Here is a 21,093-nt window from a genome sequence, read left to right as displayed (position 1 = left end):
CTAGCCTAGTAAATCCATCTCTCCCATCTCATTCTGTTCATCAAAAGAAATTCTTTTTGAGAGATCTGGCTAGATGCTGGGTTGAAGACTGACACCCCGGGGCAGATGGAACTGTCTGAGTTTAAGTTAAACTCTCCTATACTTGTGAGTTGAGAGTTGTGAGTCTGGATGTGCCTCTGGTGACGTGAAAACGCTCAACACCATTGGCAAGCATACACCTGGTGGTTACCAGGCACCTTGAGATGCCAGGGTGTCCAGCCTTCTGGAGCTGGCTTCGGAAGAAAAATGTATCCAATGGGAAACCGACATGTACACTCCAAGGGGATAAACCAAGGAGGAGGAAGAGTTGGAATCCAGGTAACAGAAGATCCAACACTAGACAGAGGCAGGGAAGTCCAAGGACCAACGCTGTGCAGCAGAGCAAGAGAGTGAGCCATCCCAAGGGAAGCTGGAGGGCAGCCTTTGGGGAAAATGGGAGCAATCGTTGATCAGATTGCTTAATTATAGAAAAAATAATGTTCAGAGGGATTTTGAAATTCTGCTGGAGAGCTTTGGAAGAATTAGTAGGATAACGACTTAAACTAAGCGGACAAAAAAGTGAGGCAGTTATTAACTCCTGGAAGAATAAAGAGTTACAGAAGAAAGAAAATGTGATCCTAGAGTATTTTTTCATTCAGCAGTGAATAGTACACATACAATTGTAATAAAATCAAAATGGAATATTGATTTAACAAAAATGTGACATAAATATATTAGAAGGATGGAAGGAGGGAAGTTGTAGACATGAAAGGGGGCTAGAAGCAACCTCGCCCCATCTTCCATCATAAGAAGTCAATAGGCATTTAAAATTGACAAATCAAGAATTAACTGCATAAGCATATTACCTAGAAATACGGAGGTAAACATCAGAAGAAAGAGTTTAGGGAGGGGAATTTGGATAGAAATGGGACAAGAAGCTGCTATTTTCCTTTGTGCCTTGTAGCACTCTTTGAATTTTTAAATTATGTATCTTGGACTGAATTTTTATGAAAAAAAAAATAGGCAAACTAGCAAGTAGTCTGTGAGACAAGAGAGAAGGAGAGAGGCAGGGAAGAAGAGTTGAGGCCTCTTTACCCAATGGGTAGGGCAGCTGACTGATCATTGCAGAAAACATGTCTATGCACGAATGTCACTTTAATCCAAACCCCCTGCACTTGAGAAAAACCACTCTCCTGAAGAAGTCCAAAGCCAGCCATCTGGAGCTTGCATGGGACAGAGCTCAGGGCTGTTGCTACCATAGCAGCCCCTGGCCTCAGCCCTTCCAACCTGCCTGGAGATGGGAGGAACATCTCTTCCCCAAGTTTCCCTCCACTCCAGTGCCAGCGCTCAAGGTGCTAAAATGGGCTATGATATGAACTCAAGCTTGGGGCAGGACAGGTGCGGGGGTGCCCTTTAAGGAATTTTGAAGAATGGGGTAGGAACATCCATTAAGGGGCCATGGGCATGTTGGGGTCTGTCAGCCTTGCCAGCAGGAAGCACCAGTGCTTCCTCTACTGTGGGATGATCCAGAACCGCATCTTTGGAATGGGGATCCTCTTCTGTGGTCACTCAAAGGAAGAAGTTTCTTTACTCACCCTTGGCCTTCTGCATTTGCGCCTCCATGTCTTTCTCTAGGACAAGCTCCCAGTGATCACTCAAGAATCTGTCTTTCATTCTAAGAGGCTGTTCTGCCCACTGTGGTTGTGATACATCTAAACTGGCCCTGTGTGAAACGGAGTCCAAGCTGTCTTCCAACAGCCTGGGTTCGGTCCTTGGCTGGCCCAGGCCCTGGTAAGCCTGTGGCCACCAAGCAGCTTATCTGAGCACTTTGGGATGTGCTCAGCCTACATTGCCCTGGAAAATGAAGCAGGAGATGTCTCCCTGTGGGAAAGGAGAAGAGAAGTTGCCTCTGAGTCACCTGTCACCAGTTGGATTCACTTCTTGGAAGAGCTAAAATGAGCCAGTTTGCCCACCCTCGGGTGCTATGGGTGACACGGGAGCTGTCCACTGGGTGTTTGCAGAATAATTACACTATCTTATGTCTGAATCCTGATGATTTCACAGCTAAATGGCAAAAATAAAACATGTTTCCCATAAAGGTCTCTCATTCAAGTTCTGTCTCAAACATACACTTGGAAAAGAGGAAAGGTACCCAGCAAGGCAGATGCTTCCCTCGCTCCCTCCTCAACCACAGTGTGGTCACCAGGTGTCTCAAAAAGGCAAGGCCCACAAAGAATGGAAGAGATTCCACAGCATAACTGGGTCAGAACCCACTCGAAAGAATTTGCAGTTGGAAAGCTCATTTCCGGATGCATCAACCCAGTAGGGGAATCGTTGCAAATGGGTGTGTCAAAAGGACAGGAAGGTGGGAAGCTTGCTGAGTGTGTCTTTCTGAGTGGCACGGTCAGAGGACAGGATAGTGTAGGCAGGGCTGCATCATCACGCACAAACCCATGCCAGGAGCAAGGGCAGTGCTCAGCAGTGATTGCATGCTGTATACAAGTACCAAACACGCAGCCAAGTGACCTCATCCACAGGGACTGTTGTAAAGCCTTCACAGTCATTTCAAGTAGAATAGCTGCCTGCTTAAGGAGTTGAGCCCCTCTTGCTAATGCTTTTAAATAGCGAGAGGGTCAGACACACAGCAAAATTTGGGACAGGTCACTTTGCCTCCCAGTCTGCTGCTTGGTTAGCCAGGATAGATGCCCATGTTTGTGAGCATGGACTTTGGAGTTAAAGCTAATGTCTAAAGATCCTGAATCCTGGGCTGTCAGACTGCCCTGCTACATAAGATTTTCTGCATGCAAAAAAAAAACTGGGACTGGCAGGTCAACAGAGACTCTGATAAGTGGGAAAATCCAGAAGAATGAATAAGCCATTTCCTGCAGGATTCAAAGATGACCTTCACCCAGGCATCCAGGTAGAAAGTCTAACGCACCTGCACAGTTTGCTGCCACAACCACGTGTCATCCCAAGCTCCTTTTGGGCCTCCTTGCATCCTGGAGGACAAGCAGAAATGGATGATTCTGCAGGCCTAGGGTTGGTGGCGAGCAGCCCCGGGGGTCTGCACACGCTGGACTGGTGTCCTCAGGATGCAGGGCAGTTTCCTCCCTCATAGGGCTTTGCTCAGGGACCAGTCATTAATTTTCTCTCTAAACTAACAGAATTTAAAGGGGCAGGGTCCTCAATTGCTTGATTGAAAAACTGACTCTCCCTGTCATGCTGGGGCTCCAGAAGGCTCAGAAAGGCTCCAGGTGGCCATGGTAGAGGGGCCCTGGCTTCCAGTTTCCCCAGGAAAGGGCAGGGCCTTGATCCTTAGCCCCAGCACAGGGCAGACCAGCCAGTTCACCCCGAGGCTGCACCTCCTCGGGACTCCCCGTGTCCTTCAGCCAGGGTTGAGAAAGGGCTCCAGAGCAGGGCGGGCTTGACAGGCTGATGATCTCAGACAAACCCTGGCCCTGTCAGCCTCTTACCCATGGGTCCTGGGATGGGTTGCTTTGTCTCTGCAAGATGAGGAGGTGGGCAAGGACCATGGCTGGTGCCCAGATGGAGGGGCGGGATGCCTCACGGAGCAAATGACAAAGGCTCAGGCACAAAAATCCCACCTGCCCCCCAGGCTCCCTAGAGCTTCTGCCGCTACAGCCGCCCTATGATGGAAGCAAGGTGTCCAGGCTCTTGTCCATTTTACAGATGAGATCCCTGAGGCCCTGAGAAGAGGTGGCCATGCCATTAGAAGTGGCAGATATAATGTGTCTCTGGGACACATTTAAAGCAGTGTGTAGAGGGAAATTTATAGCACTAAATGCCCACAAGAGAAAGCAGGAAAGATCTAAAATTGACACCCTAATATCACCATTAAAAGAACTAGAGAAGCAAGAGCAAACACATTCAAAAGGTAGCAGAAGGCAAGACATAACTAAGATCAGAGCAGAACTGAAGGAGATAGAGACACAAAAAACTCTTCAAAAAATCAATGAATCCAGGAGCTGGCTTTTCGAAAAGATCAACAAAATTGATAGACTGCTAGCAAGACTAATAAAGAAGAAGAAAGAGAAGAATCAAATAGACGCAATAAAAAATGATAAAGGGGATGTCACCACCGATCCCACAGAAATACAAACTACCATCAAAGAATACTATAAACATCTCTACGCAAATAAACTAGAAAATCTAGAAGAAATTGGTAAATTCCTGGACACATACACCCTCCCAAGACTAAACCAGGAAGAAGTTGAATCCCTGAATAGACCAATAACAGGCTCTGAAATTGAGGCAACAATTAATAGCCTACCAACCAAAAAAGGTCCAGGACCAGACGGATTCATAGCTGAATTCTACCAGAGGTACAAAAAGGAGCTGGTACCATTCCTTCTGAAACTATTCTAATTAATATAAAAAGAAGAAATCCTCCCTAACTCGTTTTATGAGGCCAGCATCATCCTGATACCAAAGCCTGGCAGAGACACAACAAAAAAAAAGATATCCCTGATTAACATCGACGCAAAAATTCTCAATAAAATACTGGCAAACTGAATCCAGCAACACATCAAAAAGCTTATCCACCATAATCAAGTTGGCTTCATTCCTGGGATGCAAGCCTGGTTCAACATATGCAAATCAATAAATGTAATCCATCATATAAACAGACAAAGACAAAAACCACATGATTATCTCAATAGATGCAGAAAAGGCCTTCGACAAAATTCGGCAGCCCTTCAGGCTAAAAACTCTCAATAAACTAGGTATTGATGGGATGTATCTCAGAATAATAAGAGCTATTTATGACAAGCCCACAGCCAGTATCATACTGAATGGGCAAAAACTGGAAGCATTCCCTTTGAAAACTGGCACAAGACAGGGATGCCCGCCCTCACCACTCCTGTTCAACATAGTGTTGGAAGTTCTGGCTAGGGCAATCAGGCAGGAGAAACAAATAATGGGTATTCAATTAGGAAAAGAGGAAGTCAAATTGTCCCTGTTTGCAGATGACATGATTGTATATTTAGAAAACCCCATCATCTCAGCCCAAAATCTCCTTAAGCTGATAAGCAACTTCAGCAATGTCTCAGGATACAAAATCAATGTGCAAAAATCACAAGCATTCCTATACATGAATAACAGACAGAGAGCCAAATCATTAGTGAAATCCTATTCACAATTGCTTCAAAGAGAATAAAATGCCTAGGAATCCAACTTAAAAGGGATGTAAAGGACCTCTTCAAGGAGAACTACAAACCACTGCTCAATGAAATAAAAGAGGATACAAACAAATGGAAGAACATTCCATGCTCATGGATAGGAAGAATCAATATCATGAAAATGGCCATATTGCCCAAGGTAATTTATAGATTCAATGTCATCTCCAACAAGCTACCAATGACTTTCTTCACAGAATTAGGAAAAACTACCTTAAAGTTCATATGGAACCAGAAAAGAGCCCACATTGCCAAGACAATCCTAAGACAAAAGAACAAAGCTGGAGGCATCACGCTACCTGACTTCAAACTATACTACAAGGCTACAGTAACCAAAACAGCATAGTATTGGTACCAAAACAGAGACACAGACCAATGGAACACAACAGAGCCCTCAGAAATAATACCACACATCTACAACCATCTGATCTTTGACAAACCTGACAAAAACAAGAAATGGGGAAAGGATTCCCTATTTAATAAATGGTGCTGGGAAAACTGGCTAGCCATATGTAGAAAGCTGAAACTGGATCCCTTCCTTACACCTTATACAAAAATTAATTCAAGATGGATTAAAGACTTAAATGTTAGACCTAAAACCATAAAAACCCTAGAAGAAAACCTAGGCAATACCATTCAGGCTATAGGCATGGGCAAGGACTTCATGACTAAAACACCAAAAGCAATGGCAACAAAAGCCAAAATTGACAAATGAGATCTAGTTAAACTAAAGAGCTTCTGCACAGCAAAAGAAACTACCATCAGAGTGAACAGGCAACCTACAGAATGGGAGAAAAGTTTTGCAATCTACTCATCTGACAAAGGGCTAATATACAGAATCTACAAAGAACTTAAATTTACAAGAAAAAAATCAAACAACCCCATCAAAAAGTGGGCAAAGGATATGAACAGACACTTCTCAAAAGAAGACATTTATGCAGCCAACAGACACATGAAAAATGCTCATCATCACTGGTCATCAGAGAAATGCAAATCAAAACCACAATGAGATACCATCTCACACCGGTTAGTATGGCAATCATTAAAAAGTCAGGAAACAACAGGTGCTGGAGAGGATGTGGAGAAATAGGAACACTTTTGCACTGTTGGTGGGATTGTAAACTAGTTCAACCATTGTGGAAGACAGTGTGGCGATTCCTCAAGGATCTAGCACTAGAAATACCATTTGACCCAGCCATCCCATTACTGGGCATATACCCAAAGGATTATAAATCATGCTGCTATAAAGATACATGCACACGTATGTTTATTGCGGCACTATTCACAATAGCAAAGACTTGGAATCAACCCAAATGTCCACCAGTGATAGACTGGATTAAGAAAATGTGGCACATATACACCATGGAATACTATGCAGCCATAGAAAAGGATGAGTTCATGTCCTTTGTAGGGACATGGATGCAGCTGGAAACCATCATTCTGAGCAAACTATCACAAGGACAGAAAACCAAACACCACATGTTCTCACTCATAGGTGGGAACTGAACAATGAGAACATTTGGACACAGGGTGGGGAACATCACACACCGGGACCTGTCGTGGGTGGGGGAAGTGCGGAGGGATAGCATTAGGAGAAATACCTAATGTACATGATGAGTTAATGGGTACAGCACACCAACATGGCACATGTATACACATGTAACAAACCTGCACATTGTGCACATGTACCCTAGAACTTAAAGTATTTAAAAAAAAAAAAAAAAAGAAGTGACAGATACAAGATTGAAGCATAAGTCCCCTGATTCAGTGATTGTGGCCTCTGCAGCAACTAGGCTTTAGGCTGGTCCGCAGTGGAGCAGAGGAAAGGACTGGCGGGCTTCCCTGGAGCTGGCGGTTACCCCAGTGAGGTAGCCATCTGATAGCACGTGTGCACACACACGCTCACTCCAGGGCAGCTGGGTTCCAGACAGCAGCTACGTGTGCATAGCCAGTGGTTTGGGGGCTAGGGGGCAGAAGTGTGACTTTAGCTTGGCTTTTCCCTGGGGCAGAAGGGGATCTTTTGCCCCCCTTGATTCTCAGCATCTCCAGGCCCAAAGAAGATGAAGGCAGGATTTACAGTAGGAAGTCACAGGGGACTTATCATACCTGGGCTTTCTCCCTGCTCCCAACCCCCTAGGATAGAATCCATAAGGGGCCTCATTATAGGCAACTAAATTTGTGGAGAGATTTTCCAACTTTAAAAAGCATTCAGTTCGCCTATGTTTTCAATCAAGAACTAAGACAATATAACACCTAAAATTCAACATTTAGAACTTGTAATTCTATTTAACAACCAGTTAGGAGGAAGGGATGGGAATAAGAAAGGGGAGAGAATATGGACTAGAGAAAGAGTTTAAATGGTGAGGAAGGAAAAGAGTGTATCAGCCAGGTCTAGCCAGGAAAACAAGCAAACAAACAAACAAACAAAAAATACTCAAGGTATGTCAAGAAGGAAGGGATCTAGTCTAAGGAATGAGGCACTTACAAAGCTGTTGGATTGGATAAGGGAGCCAAGGCCAGGAAGGTCACCACTAACTCCCAGGCTCACCACTAGCCTTAAGAGAACCAAGAAGCTGCTACTGCTACCCAAGCCAGACACTACAGGGAGCTGCCAGTAATGCTCCTGACCTCCTGCAGCCTAACGCCAGTGACTTGCAGGACAAAACCTCACATCTGCTGAAACACACCGGACTGCACACCCTGCTGGAGGCAGAATCACATGCCTTCTGCCCCTCTTCTGCCTTCCAAACGTCACCCACATGCATCTCGCGGGTGGGACTTAAAATGTACCTGGATCTGTCCTGGCAAGGGTATTTCTCAAGCTTCCAGTCCCTGCCAAATAGGAGAGAATGTAGAAAAGGGTGTAAAAGCTGCCAGGTGCCAAGAGACAACAGCCAGCACAGAGAGAAGAGGAAAATGGAAGGAGAGATAGAAAGATGAAAAGATGGAGATGGGGACCTGAGGGAGGGAGGAAACTTTAGACAGATAAGGAACAGATAGATGAGGCATGGCCCGGAGCGATACAGACAAATTAGATGGGAGAGACAGAGGATACGACAGAAATAGGAAGATTAAAACAGAAGGAAGAAGACTGGGGCCACAGGTGCTGGTGGGCGTATTGGAGCTAGAGCCCAGCCACGTGAAATCCATTCCCAGTGGAAATGTTGAGTTGCCCAAAGCTCATCAGAGTTGTTTAACTCTGTTCATCTCAGACTTCTGGGGCTATGAGTTTCAACATTTATGTATGTAGGAATCGCCTTGAGTAGCTTGTTTACAATTTTTTCTGAGATCCTAATCCAGGTCTGGGACTGGCCCTGGGGATCTGTGATTTTTAAAGCCCCCAGCTGACGCACATGGTCCTTGGGTGACATTTCAGGAACCACTGCTTTTGCAACTTGGCTGAATGGTGGCAGTTCTCTAGACTGCAGCAACCAGGGTGACTGTGAGATCCCTAATGAATGCAAGCTTAAGGCCTACTGTGTTCAGAGGCTTCCTACCCCTCCCACTCCAACCACACTCTGCTCCCTGGGATGTCACCAAGATCCCTTTCCACTACCTCCCAGTTCCCAGAGAACTGATGTCCTTGTTGATTTTTACCTCTAAACAAGCTAATTAAGCAATAATCTTAAAAGAATCCATCACTCTGACAAGGTTGTTGATTAACAATTCCCCAGCCAAGCCAAAGTGCTTAATATCGCAGCAGAAAGGTCAATAATGAGTACAGCAGTGGCACCTGGCTGCGGCAAAGCAGGTGATAGCTGTATCTGAGAAGATGAGTGCAGACTGGGTAATGGGCGCGACCTTGCCGCCTGGTGGAGGACAGAGGAGGGGAGGGTGGACGGGCTTGGGGCATCTCTAACCAGACTCTAGACTATCCTTTCTGAGGCCACCAAATGCCCTCAGAGGGCTTCTAAATCTCGGAGAAACTCTGGATCATAGGAGAAGGGTCACGTGAAAGGTGGTTAGACACATGGACAATTTTGTTTCTGTTTTGTTTTTGTTTTTCGAGACAGTTTTGCTCTCATTGCCCAGGCTGGCGTACAGTGGCGCGATCTCAGCTCACTGCAACCTCCACCTCCCAGGTTCAAGTGATTCTCCTGCCTCAGCTTCCCGAGTAGCTGGGATTACAGGTGCCCGCCGCCACACCCAGCTAAGTTTTGTATTTTTAGTGGAGACAGGGGTTTCACCATGTTGGCCAGGCTAGTCTCGAACTCCCGACCTCAGGTGATCCGCCCGCCTCGGCCTCCCAAAGTGCTGGGATTACAGGCATGAGCCACCGCGCCAGGCCGACACGGAAAATTTTGCAGTTGTGTCAGCGATATACCTACTCAAGTTAGAGAAGAGACAGGCAAAACGATAAAATGACTGCCTTTGAGAGAACAATGTTAAGTCCAGGCTAATGTATCTTTCTCTTTTCTACACTTAAACACTCTTACTTTAAACACCTCTCTGTTCCCTTAAAAAACATTTTCTTTCTCCCGCCTTGGAGGATAGGCTCTTTGACCAAGTGGAATGTGATAAAACACTGTCCCCTGATGGTCAGAATTGTTGCACCTTCAAATCCTCCACGGTCCGAAGATTCCTGCCCATTCAATCAATATCCAGTGTGGGCCACAGAGGGTGGAGCCTCCAGGCAGCCCAGCTGGAGCACACACCATCCAAGCTGCCACAGTTGTGGAATTGCTCCATCATCTTCACCTGACTTCATCTTGGTCTGAATCCTATTCTCACTTTTGCTGTTGTTTGCATAAAGATTGGATGAGCTTGACAAGTACTCTGGACCAAAAGGAAGGAAACTGGCCCCACCTGTGATCTGTGGTCACTGACCTGCCATGTCATCTTGCCTCTTTAAGAGTTCCCAATTCCGTTCAACCACAAAGCCAGGCCCTCCCTATGGCTAAATTGGCAACATTAACCCACAGTGTGAGAAGGGCAGGGCCTGGGTTATAATCTCAGTCTTGCAACTGCCTCTCTGACCTTAGTCAGATTCCTCACCCAGTGCTCTGTCCACTCCCCCGTGGTGCCTATCTTTACACCACATGTGCTGGTGGGGGTTTTGCCTGGCCCCTAAATTCTTTCCTTCTAACTCCCTTGTTCTCTGAGACTCTGCCATGGTTTATGCCTAAAGGGCTTTCCTAGAGCCCAGTTCTCCCATTTCCCAGCCTGACACATAAAATCAATTTCGTCTCTGTTAGAGCCATTGCAACTTCACCACCCATGTATTGAGCCTGTAGTAAGTGCTCAATAGATGTTAAGGGAGAGAATGAATGAGCACATGTGGTGTAAAGATAGGCACCCCTGGGAGTGGACGGAGCACTGGGTGAGGACTCTGGAGTCTAAGGTTCAAGTCCCGGTTCTGCTTCCATCCAGCTCTGTGCCTCAGGGAAATGGGCTTCTCTTCTGGGCTTCCTTCTCCAAAAATGAAGGGGCTGGACTTGCAGATTTCTAAGGTTCCTTCCATGTCACAAACGTGGGGATCCAGGTCCTAACAGATTCTACTCCGCAATCATCAGCAAGGGGCAGCAATTAACAGCCAGAAAAAAGAAGAGCCCCTCCAAGTCAGCAACAGCAGCTCTGCTGAGACCCACGCTCTCCAGGGCAGTAAGTCAAAACAGTCCTCTCCTTCCTCAGCCTGGGAGTTGCTGCTTCTCTTATGATGCTTGTGACAATGAAAATTAAAAACCTTTTCACCCACCTGAGGCTGGCGGTTAAGCCAGTATTCACATTGCTTTGAGGAGATTAAAAAAAAAAAAAAAAAATCAGGCCACTGTGCAGTTGCAGATAATGGTGAGACAGTGACACCTAGTGGTGTTCTCCACTAATCACTGCTCAGCCCGGCCGCTCAGCACTGCAAGCCAGGAGTTTGCCAGAAGTGGGGCCCTCCCTATGGCTAAATTGGTAACATTAACCCATAGTGTGAGTAGGGCAGGGCCTCGGTTGTCACCTTAGTCTTGCAACTGCTTCTCTGTCTGACCTTAGTCAGTTTCTCCAATTGTGGGTTTGGCCTGACCCCTAAAGTACTTCCTTCTAATTCCCTTGTTCTCTCAGACCCTGCCATGGCTTATAACTTAACAGTTGGGAGTCCTAGGCCCGCGTGGAGAGCAGGATATCCCTACCAGGTAGGAGGAGCTCTGGGACCCTGGGGTTCCACCCACACAATCATGCACATGCCTGTCCACACGTTTAGTTCCACGCAGCCGCAAGGCAGGACCACACAGCCAGGCCATCGACCATGGATGTTACAGCCAAGGACTGCCTCCGTTCCAACTGCCAAGATAGGAGAAAGTAACAAAACCAGCCAGAGAGAAGCCTGGGGGAGCTGACTTTCTGTTGGTGGCAGGGGCCAGTTCACCTGGTGTTGCCCACTTTGTGCAACAGAATCTTGCCCTATTGCTGGGGTCTGTAGGGTTCAGATATCCCGAAAGTACAGTGCAGATGGGTTCTTCTTAGCACATTTTACTGCCTATATGTACACCCCACAAACTACAAAGGGTGGAAAGGGGAGCTGTGGGTTGAGGCTTTGGCACCTCCCCCACAGTCACAAGTGCTCACAATTTAGCATGGCTGGGGACACAGTGGCTAAGCTTGTTGGGTCTTTCCTGAGTTCCATATTATTCTTAACCTAGAAGAGCTGGGCTTTCTGCCGCTTGAACCCTGTTTCTTATCACCAGTGTTTGGTCTGTGTTTATGAGTCTTTCTCCAAATGTCATCTGTCAGTACTGCATGGCTTCCACAGAAGACCTCAGTGCCTTCCAATATGCCCACCACCAAAATGCTGGGTGAGGCTGTGCCGATTTCCTTACCCTTATTCCTCACGGCTTTCCTCAGACCATGACCAGGAGGTATGGCGTGGCCACACTCTGTGAGCCCTCAAAGGAGGAAGTCATTTGTTCAGGTTAGGGTTGCAGACTCCAGAGCTGCCATAGTTTCTGGCGGTGTGTGGTAATTTTCCCTTGTCATTAAATGACATGTGTAAAAATGCTTTTCTGGGCCAGGCGCAGTGGCTCACACCTGTAATCCCAGCACTTTGGGACGCTGAAACAGGCAGATCACTTGAGGTCAGGAGTTTAAGACCAGCCTGATCAACATGGTGAAACCCCGTCTCTACTAAAATACAAAAATTATCTAGGTGTGGTAACATAGCTTGTAATCCCAGTTACCTGGGAAGATGAGCCAAGACAATTGCTTGAAACCAGGAGGTTTCAAGATCACACTACTGTACTCCAGCCTGGGCAACAGAGCAAGACTCAAAAAAAGAAAAAAAAAAAAAAAGCTTTCCTGGAAGTGGAGAGAAGGTGAACTATTATTTTAAAACACCTACTGTATAACAGACAGAGTCCAGCAGTCAGGAGACAAAAATCACACCCAATTTGAATAAAGAAAATTTACTATAAAAAAATATAGATCGGGCATAGTAACTCCTGCTGTAATCCCAGCACTTTGGGAGGCTGAGGCGGGTGGATCACCTGAGGTCAGGAGTTCAAGACTAGCCTGACCAATATGGTGAAACCCTGTTTCTACTGAAAACACAAAAATTAGCCAGGCGTGGTGGTGGGTCCCTGTAATCCCAACTACTCAGGAGGCTGAGGCAGGAGAATCACTTGAACCCAGGAGGCGGAGGTTGCAGCGAGCCAAGATCACACTACCACACTCCAGCCCAGGCAACAAGAGCAAAACTCTATCTCGGGGGGGAAAAAAAATATATATATATATATGTGTGTGTGTGTGTGTGTGTGTATATATATATATATATATGAAGTAGTAAAAGGTGTTAACTTCTAAAAGGGGCAAAAGAAGACTCTAAGGAATACAGGAATAGTAAGTGCAGGAAGCAGCTGCTACCTCTAGGGCTGGGAAGATTACCCAGAGAAAGAGGTGAGAGCATGGATAAGAGTCCCACCTTGAGGGAGACAGTGTGGCTGCAGACCACTGGGCAGTGGAGAAGGTCCGGGGTGCCGGTGAACTGGAGCTGGAGTACAAGAGCCTCCTCTGCTGGATGCTGGAGAAAATCACTGGAGAAAGCACCATTAGATTTCCCCCTGCTGGGACAATCACACTGTGGGAGAAAAAAGGCACACTAGAGCCAAGAGGAGGAGCTGGTCCTCTGCTGTGCCTTGCAGTTTCCCTCTAGCACCCTCTACTGACACAATGTAACATTGCAACAGCTGACGAAAGAGAAATATTAACAGGGTCCAGCTCCAGTATTACAAAGTAGGGCAAAGAAGAGTGGATTTGCAGCTGAGAGGCAATAAATTGACAACAGACACACCCACTTTGTGCCAAGCCCCATGTTATGCATTTCCAGCACGAATCTCCTATAATCCCATTGATAATTCTTTGAAATAAATATTATTCCCATTTTAATGTTGAGAAAACACTAAAAACTAGGAGAAGTAATCTGAGAAAAATATGCAGCTAGTATACTTTAAAATATGCAACAGAGCTGAGCTGATGGTTTCACTGATGGGAGTGTGACTCTAGAGTATGTGTTTCTGGCCGGGCCCAGTGGCTCATGCCTGAAATCCCAGCACTTGGGGAGGCCAAGGCAGGCAGATCACCTGAGGTCAGGAGTTCGAGACGAGCCTGGCCAACATGATGAAACCCCACCTCTACTAAAAATACAAAAGTTAGCTGGGCATGGTGGCGGGCACCTGTCATCCCAGCTACTTGGGAGGCTAAGGCAGGAGAATCACTTGAATCCAGGAGGCAGAAGTTGCAGTGAGCAGATATCATGCCACTGTACTCCAGCCTGGGCAATAGAGTGAGACTGTCAAAAAAAAAAAAAAGAGTAAAGAGTATGTGTTTCTACATCAAGCTAGCAGTACTTGTCACTGTAAAGGGTTAAGGACAGTAAAATTTTGTTCTCCCTCTCCCAACCTCTTCTCTATTAAATCACAGAAGCCTTCCCAGCGTTGGTTCTTGGACTCTGCCTTGGACAGGCAGTGAGGCGGATGCCCTGTAGGTGTCCTGAGGTCATGATTCTCAAGCCAGAATCACTGGGAAAGTTGGTGAAAATACTTTCCTGGGCCTACCCCTGCAGAGTCCAGTTTAGTAGATTTAGGGGGACTTAGACTCTGCATTTCATAAACTCCCCAGAGCACTCTAGTGTACTGCAGGAGAAGAGCACCAATCTCCACTGGGCTAGGAGTGGAAAGTGAGGCGCTGCCGAGCCTTTGATGGGTGGAGGAGGGGCTTCATGCTAACAAGCTCTCTTGGCCCCAGTGCCCCCTGGGAAGGTCAACATTGTACCTGGTTTTCCAAATGAAAATCAAATAAGGCACATGGATCTGCTTTATGGGTGACAAAGTTGCAATGGCTGTAACAGAGGCGCAACTGATTCATATTTGTCAGACTGGGAAATGGGAGAACTAGGCTTCAGGACCCCTTGGCCTCTGGCCTGGCAGCCCCTGTAGGCATATTTTGGGACAGGAGGTATTTCAGAGTGAGAGCATGCCAGAGGTAACTTCACTTAGCTCAGAATGGGAGCCACCAGTTTTTGAGTACCTGTCATGTGACAGGAATTAGGCTCCATTATCTCCAGCCCTTAAACCCCCTAACAAGGATTAATACCAGAATGGTCAGACGAGGAAATGGAGGGTCTTGCCCCAGGCCATGAAGACACAAGGGGCAGAGCGCGGGTTGGTTGTACTCCAAAGCCATGTTCTTTCCATTGGTCCACACAGCCCTAGGAGAGGAAGACAGCTCCTGGCCCAGGCTTGCCTGCTCAAAGGAGAGCCGGCCAGTCGCAAGAGGGGCTAAGAATCTGCTGCCCTGGGCTGGGGAGGGCTACTTTAGCACCACCTGCCGGGAGGGCCTAGAAGTCTAGAGATGAGAGTGAGAGAGATTGACAGGAAACCTGGATGGTGCCTTTGTAAGGTACAGTGATCCAGCTCAATAATAACTATCACCCCATCAATATTAAAATATCTGATCAGCCTTCACGAATCACTGTAGGAATGGCCAGCTATAAACTCACATCTAGAAAAGGGGAAAATTCAGAAATGTCTCAAGTGCCAGCCTGTTCAGTCCTATAAACTCTTCCACGCCATGCTGCCCAACCAGTGCAGAAAACTTGGTGAGCGTGGGCTGACTCCAGGCCAAAACAAGCTCAGATGCGTCTGTGACTCCACGAGGCTACAAGCACCTCAAGAGCAGCAGCTCCGCCTTGCCCAGGGTCATCTCCAGGGGCCAGCTTGCCTGGCGAGTCCTCAATAGGAAGCTGTGTGGCCTGTCCAAAAATATGCCTAAAGGAGCTGCCAGGCAAGAGGCCAGCAGGTCCTGAAGCCTAGTTCTCCCGTTTCCCAACCTGATAAATATGAATCAATTTTACCACTGTTGGAGCCATTGCAACTTCATCACCCATAAAGCAGACCCATTTGCCCTACTTGATTTTCACTGGGGAAACCAGGTACAATGTTGACATTTCCATGGGGTGCTGGGGCCGAGAGAGCTTGTTAGCATGAAGCCCCTCCTCCACCCATCAAAGGCTCCATCGCTGCCACGTACCTCCTGGCTGTTCAACCGTGGCCCTAACCTCTGGGCCTAGCTGCTGTCCTGTGTCAAGTGGGCATTTTAAAATACTACCACTTGTCCAAACCCACAGAATGTACGTCACCAAGAGTGAAGGAAAACCTCCGGGCTGCGAGCGATCACGCTGTGCAGAGACTCATTGATTGTGTCACACGTGCCGCTCTGGTGTGGGATGCTGGCCGCAGGGAGGCTGTGCATATGTGGGGGCAGAGGGTCTACAGGAACTCTCTGTACTTTCTGCTCAGCCTTGCTGTGAACCTAAAACCGCTTTGAAAAAATCAAGTGTATTTAAAAGGCAGGGAGTTGGGAATACTGCCTCTTGAGGTTGCTGTGAGAATTGAGTAAGATAACATTGTCGATGCACCCTGCGCGGTCTTTGGTGCACGGTGGGTCCATGGTAGCCGAATGAGGGGCTATTGCCATCCTGAGACCCAGGAGGAGGCTGAGGACAGTGACAGATGCTCACCTCTAGCACATCTCATCTCCTACCAGGAGCCCTCCGGGGTGGGGACAGGTGAAAGAATTGAGGACCAGATGATCTTGCTAGTACTCAGGAGATACAGCGGCAAAGATGACTCAAGAGAGAATAACACGCCCAGGCCTAGGATCAGCCCCTCCCTCCCTCTCTAGCAGGCAGATCTTCTCAGAGCCAACACAAGGAATAGGGGAGGACTTGGCTATTTGGCAAAAGCACAAATCTGGCTGGGCTACGCCCCGGTTCTCAAGTCCTCGCTTGCTCCACAATGACCTCACTGGGCACACTGGCCTCTCCTCCCACTGGGTGGACCCTACAGCCATTATGGGTGCCATTCAGCCGAGCAGGAAGAGAACAGGCTGGTGTCTGCAGACCTGCATTTCAGGCCCAATTCTGTGGCTGTGTGACTTTGAGAACATCTCTCTCCTTTCTGTGCCTCCGTTTCCCCAGGCAAGTTTTTCTCCCTTCTTTCTTTCACTGAATACGTTGCTGAGTGCTATCCTTGAGCCAGATAATCCCTGAGGGTCCTTTCAATGTGATATGATTTTTAAAATAATGCTTTTTGTTTTGTTTTGTTTTTGAGATGGAGTCTTGCTCTGTCACCCAGGCTGGAGTACAGTGGCACCATCTCGGCTCACTGCAAGCTCTGCCTCCCGGGTTCACGCCATTCTCCTGCCTTAGCCTCCCAAGTAGCTGGGACTACAGGTGCCCGCCACCACGCCCAGCTAATTTTTTGTATTTTTAGTAGAGATGGGGTTTCACTGTGTTAGCCAGGATGGTCTCCATCTCCTGACCTTGTGATCTGCCCGTCTCGGCCTCCCAAAGTGCCGGGATTACAGGCGTGAGCCACTGCACCCGGCTAAAATAATGTATTTTAAATGCATTGGAGATATATAAAACATGCAGACACAAAATATACAGATAAAAATGGAAATGTTTTCTTAATCACGGGAGATGGCACTTTTCCTCCTGAGTTCTGCCTTCGAATCTACATTTCTGTAGACTTTGTGAACATGAATGCTTGCTTGGAAAGTTCCTGGATAGCTTTAAAGTCTGCAAGACTGTGATCTTGCCCTCAGGATCTGGCTGGTGTTGGTCAATCGCCTGTCTCCTTGCAAAAGGAGGGTAATGTGAAGCCAGAACAAACATGGATACTTCCTGGACCACAGCTCTTGAGTTCCCTTGAAGTTCCCTCCACAGCCACACCTGTTCTCCCTGCCAGACCTGTCCCCTGGCCCAGAGCCTGTAGAGGAACCAGATCTCTGGGGGAGCCACAGGATGTGGAGGAACATGTATGAGCTTTGGCTTCAAACAGATATAATTTCAATCTTAGCTCTGCCAGTGACTTGCTGTGTGACCTTGGGAAGTAAGTTACCATTTCTGAACCTTGTTGTCCTGTATCTATTTAGCAGAGAGAGTAAATCTCTACCTGACAGGGTCGTTGTATAAAATGACACAGGTCATGTCTCTAGCCACGTAAATAGCTGAATCACTTTAATGAGATAGTAGGAATCTCGTCCTTAGATGAGATAAACCATATAAAGTGTTAGGTCAGTGCCTAGGTAAGAACTCGCCTCTAATGGCTACTATCATCATCATCATATTGCTCGTTTTCATCACCATCTCAATCATTTTATTCCCTTCCCTGTGACCTCCAGGTGGCAGCATGGGGCCGTGGAACCACAGCCCTCCTCCTCAGGCTGTCACTTCAAAACTGTGAGTGGGCAGGACCCTTGGGTGACACTCCTTGGGTGACACTAACCTGAGCTGTCACCATGCTAGCCAAGTGGGGAGCACTTAAACCCCTTATTTTCATCCTTAGGATCTTCTGCAGGAAACAGTTATCCACATCGTATATGGATGAAAAGTGGGCTCGGGTGGGAGGAGCCACTAGGGGGCGTGGAGCCAGGAATCAAAGCCCGTTTCCGCTGCCTGCCGGCTGGGGCACTTGCCCACTACGCTGGAGCCTCCGAGTGGGTTCCAGCATCTCACCTGGCAGGTAGTGAAGTAAGGCCAAGGAGCAAGGGGACTAGCCCCAGGATCGGGCCCCTAGGAAGGGCTCCTTCCCACAGAGCCCAGTCTCCGGGAGTGGCCCGTCAGCCCCAGCCCCGGCTTGAGGCTCCGCCTGGGCTCCTTGGAGGGTCTTGGCAACCTCAGGGAAGCATCCCATGACTCGTCTCTTTCTGCCTTGCCCAATGGGACCTCTTCTGATCTCCAAGTAATCTTTGCTACCAGGAGCCAAAGTGATTTGTGGAAACTTCCTCCAAATCCCCAGCTAATCCTCTTCTTTTAGTGAAGTCCTTTTGCAATTACATTTGCTGCTTGGTGGCCTCTAATCCCCTTATTCCCAAATGTCCCTGGGGAGGCACATGTACAGATGTGTGTCCCTGCTGGGGCCTCTTAAGCTGGTCCAGGCCAGAGCAGCATGTCTGTGACCACCAGCTTGTCCCACTCAACTTCGATCTGCGTTCCTCCCTCCTAGGGGTCTCGCTTTAAAGTTGGCCAGGGAGAGGCCTTAGGTCTATGCCCAGTGGTCTCTGGATAGGACTTGCTGGCCATCAGCCGAGAAGCCCCAGTCCCCTGGCCTCTCCACGCTGATTGACTCTCAGAGGGATCCTCATGTTTGAAGTTAGGGCCTCAGTTTCCTCCTCTCTTAAACAGGGATAATATTAGTTGTACTTTGAAGGCATGAAATGAGGAGTTTCCAAGGTAATGTATCCAATGAGGTTAAAGAAATCAGAATCAGTTAGCTATGGTTACCTACAGTATCTGCCTGCCACCCCCACGCCTCAAGGACTCCGATCTCTCCTACCTCTAAAGGGGTGGGTCCTGGGGGATGCAGCTGCTCACAAAGGCTGAGAGATGCGATGTGGGGCAGTTATTCAGCAAGCTGAGCCCACTGTGGGCTTTGCAGGTTCTGGGGACTCCCTGTCCCTCAACAATTCTGGCTGGGAAGGGGTCCAAGAACCTGCAGCTGTAAGAAGGTGCGCTGAACAGAGGAGAGATTCGAGATGTGGCTACACAGGGCCAGGGAGGCAGGAGCTGGGGAGGGGGGGCATCTGCCTCCCAGCCAGAACAGAGAGGGTGGTCCCAGCAGTGCCCAGGCAGTGGGGGAAGCCACAGGCTCAGGCGGGCGGCAGGGGAGATGCAGAGGGACTGGGCAAGGCAACTCGGTGACCTGGGATAATTTATTTAATCTTTGAGCACAGTTACAGTATATTTTTGTGACCCACAAATCAGCAGGGTTCCCACTGCCCCCAAGAATGAGATAAGATTGGCTCTAGCTCCCTGTGAGAGTTCAAGTTCAGGTCCCTCCCAGGGATTTATGCTGGCGCCCTGGCCTCCTGCCCCTGAGCTCTCTCCCCTCCCATCTGAACTCTGCAGCCGCTCTCTTATCTCTTCCTAGGTGTCCGCCTGATCATGGAATCCTTTTTCCTTTCCCTATGGCCGTGCAACACTGGGAAAACACGAAAACCAAACTCACCCGCTCCAGGAGAGAAGGTTCCAGGCCTTTTCTGGGATCATGCCTTGCTTAGAACAAAGCTTAGGACCTCATCCCGGTCATCGAGGAGCTGCCGCCTCCCAGGGACACACAAGCACGTCCTTCTCCACATTCTTCTGCCCGTGTGTCTTGGCAGCTCGTGTGTCAGATACACAAGACCACGGCTTCAATTTCCTCAGAAACGTGGCATAATGAATGTGACTGAAATCTTTCTCCTCTCTCAGCCTAGAAATCCTCAACACACTCTATTCTATTCCCTGGATTTCCTCTAAGGAAACTGACATGCAAGGAGGCAAGGAATAGGGGTCTTGCTCCCTCATCAGCCATCAAAAGTGATTAAAACATGCATTGCCTTCCATCAATAATTTTCTATTTAACTATAACAGAAACATTCTGCTCACAATAAAACTTTATGCAGGAACTCCAATACATATTTAAAAAGTGAAAACAACTGCTTGGCTGAATCTGGGAGAGGCAGAGGGAATGATAGTGCCTGCTCCTGGGCTCGTCTCTCCCAAACCCCATGGGAATCTCTGAGGCACTCTGGGCTCTGGAGAACAGAAAGAGAAATAAAAACTATGTCTTTAGCCAGTGTAAAGTCATCCGGCTTAACTCTTAGTAAGATAAATGTAAATTAAAACTGCACTGAGATACTATTTTCGCCCTATCAGATTGGCAAAGATCCAAAAGTTTGGGAATGTTCTATTTTGGCAAAGGTATAGGAAACAGGCACTCCTATGCATTTTAGGGGAGACTCTAAATTAGTGTAGTGCCTGGAAAGGGCAATATGGCAATATACATAATAGAAATGCACATACCCTTAAGCCTAGAAATTTCATGAGCAAGAATTTATACTACAGATTATCTCTGCACATAAGGGAAGTAAGCTTATAGTACTGTTTGTGAACAATGTCAAAGGCAGTAAACAACCTAAATGTCCATCAATGGGTAAATAAATAGTATGTGATTAAACTAATGTACCCATACCATATTACAGAGTCATTAAATTTAGAAAATTCTTTGTGTTGATCAGGAAAGGTCTTTGAAACATATTGCTAAGTGAATTAAAAAAAAAAAAAAAAAAACAAGAAAACAGAACAGCATGCAAAGTATGCTACCATTTAGTGTAAAAATAAGTGGGGAGAGGATATGGAGGTATTTTCTTGTAATTGCACAAGATATTTCTGAGAGGATAATAAGAAACAAGTAACGCTGGCTTCCTAGAACCAGGTGGCCGAAGAATAGGGATGGGATGGAGACGTTTATTGCGTACTCTTTTGAATTTTGAACCAATGTAATTGTGCATTCCTATTCAAAACTTAAATTTAAAAATGTTTAAGAACAAACAACAAAAAGAAAATCAGTGCATGAGA

The 21,093-nt window shown here is 47.3% G+C and overlaps 1 protein-coding gene across 3 annotated transcripts in view; it reads left to right on the top strand.

The window, feature by feature from the left end:
- Positions 1-20,805, top strand: part of CAPN13 (calpain 13) — a 105,156-nt gene extending 84,351 nt beyond the window's left edge. For 2 of the 3 annotated variants that reach the window (XM_009183946.4, XM_003908468.4), the window contains one exon: positions 1,654-2,116. The gene's annotated coding sequence lies outside the window, so the exon portion shown is untranslated. Of the gene's footprint in view, positions 1-1,653; positions 2,117-19,624 lie in introns of those variants that run through there. The other variant, XM_009183941.4, reaches the window with a different exon arrangement.
- The last annotated feature ends 288 nt before the right edge of the window (positions 20,806-21,093 follow it).

Source organism: Papio anubis, chromosome 14 (assembly GCF_008728515.1).
Source record: "Papio anubis isolate 15944 chromosome 14, Panubis1.0, whole genome shotgun sequence".
Classification (NCBI taxonomy): domain Eukaryota; kingdom Metazoa; phylum Chordata; class Mammalia; order Primates; family Cercopithecidae; genus Papio; species Papio anubis.
Note: the sequence above shows the minus strand (reverse complement) of the source record. Positions and strands in the feature narration are given on the sequence as shown.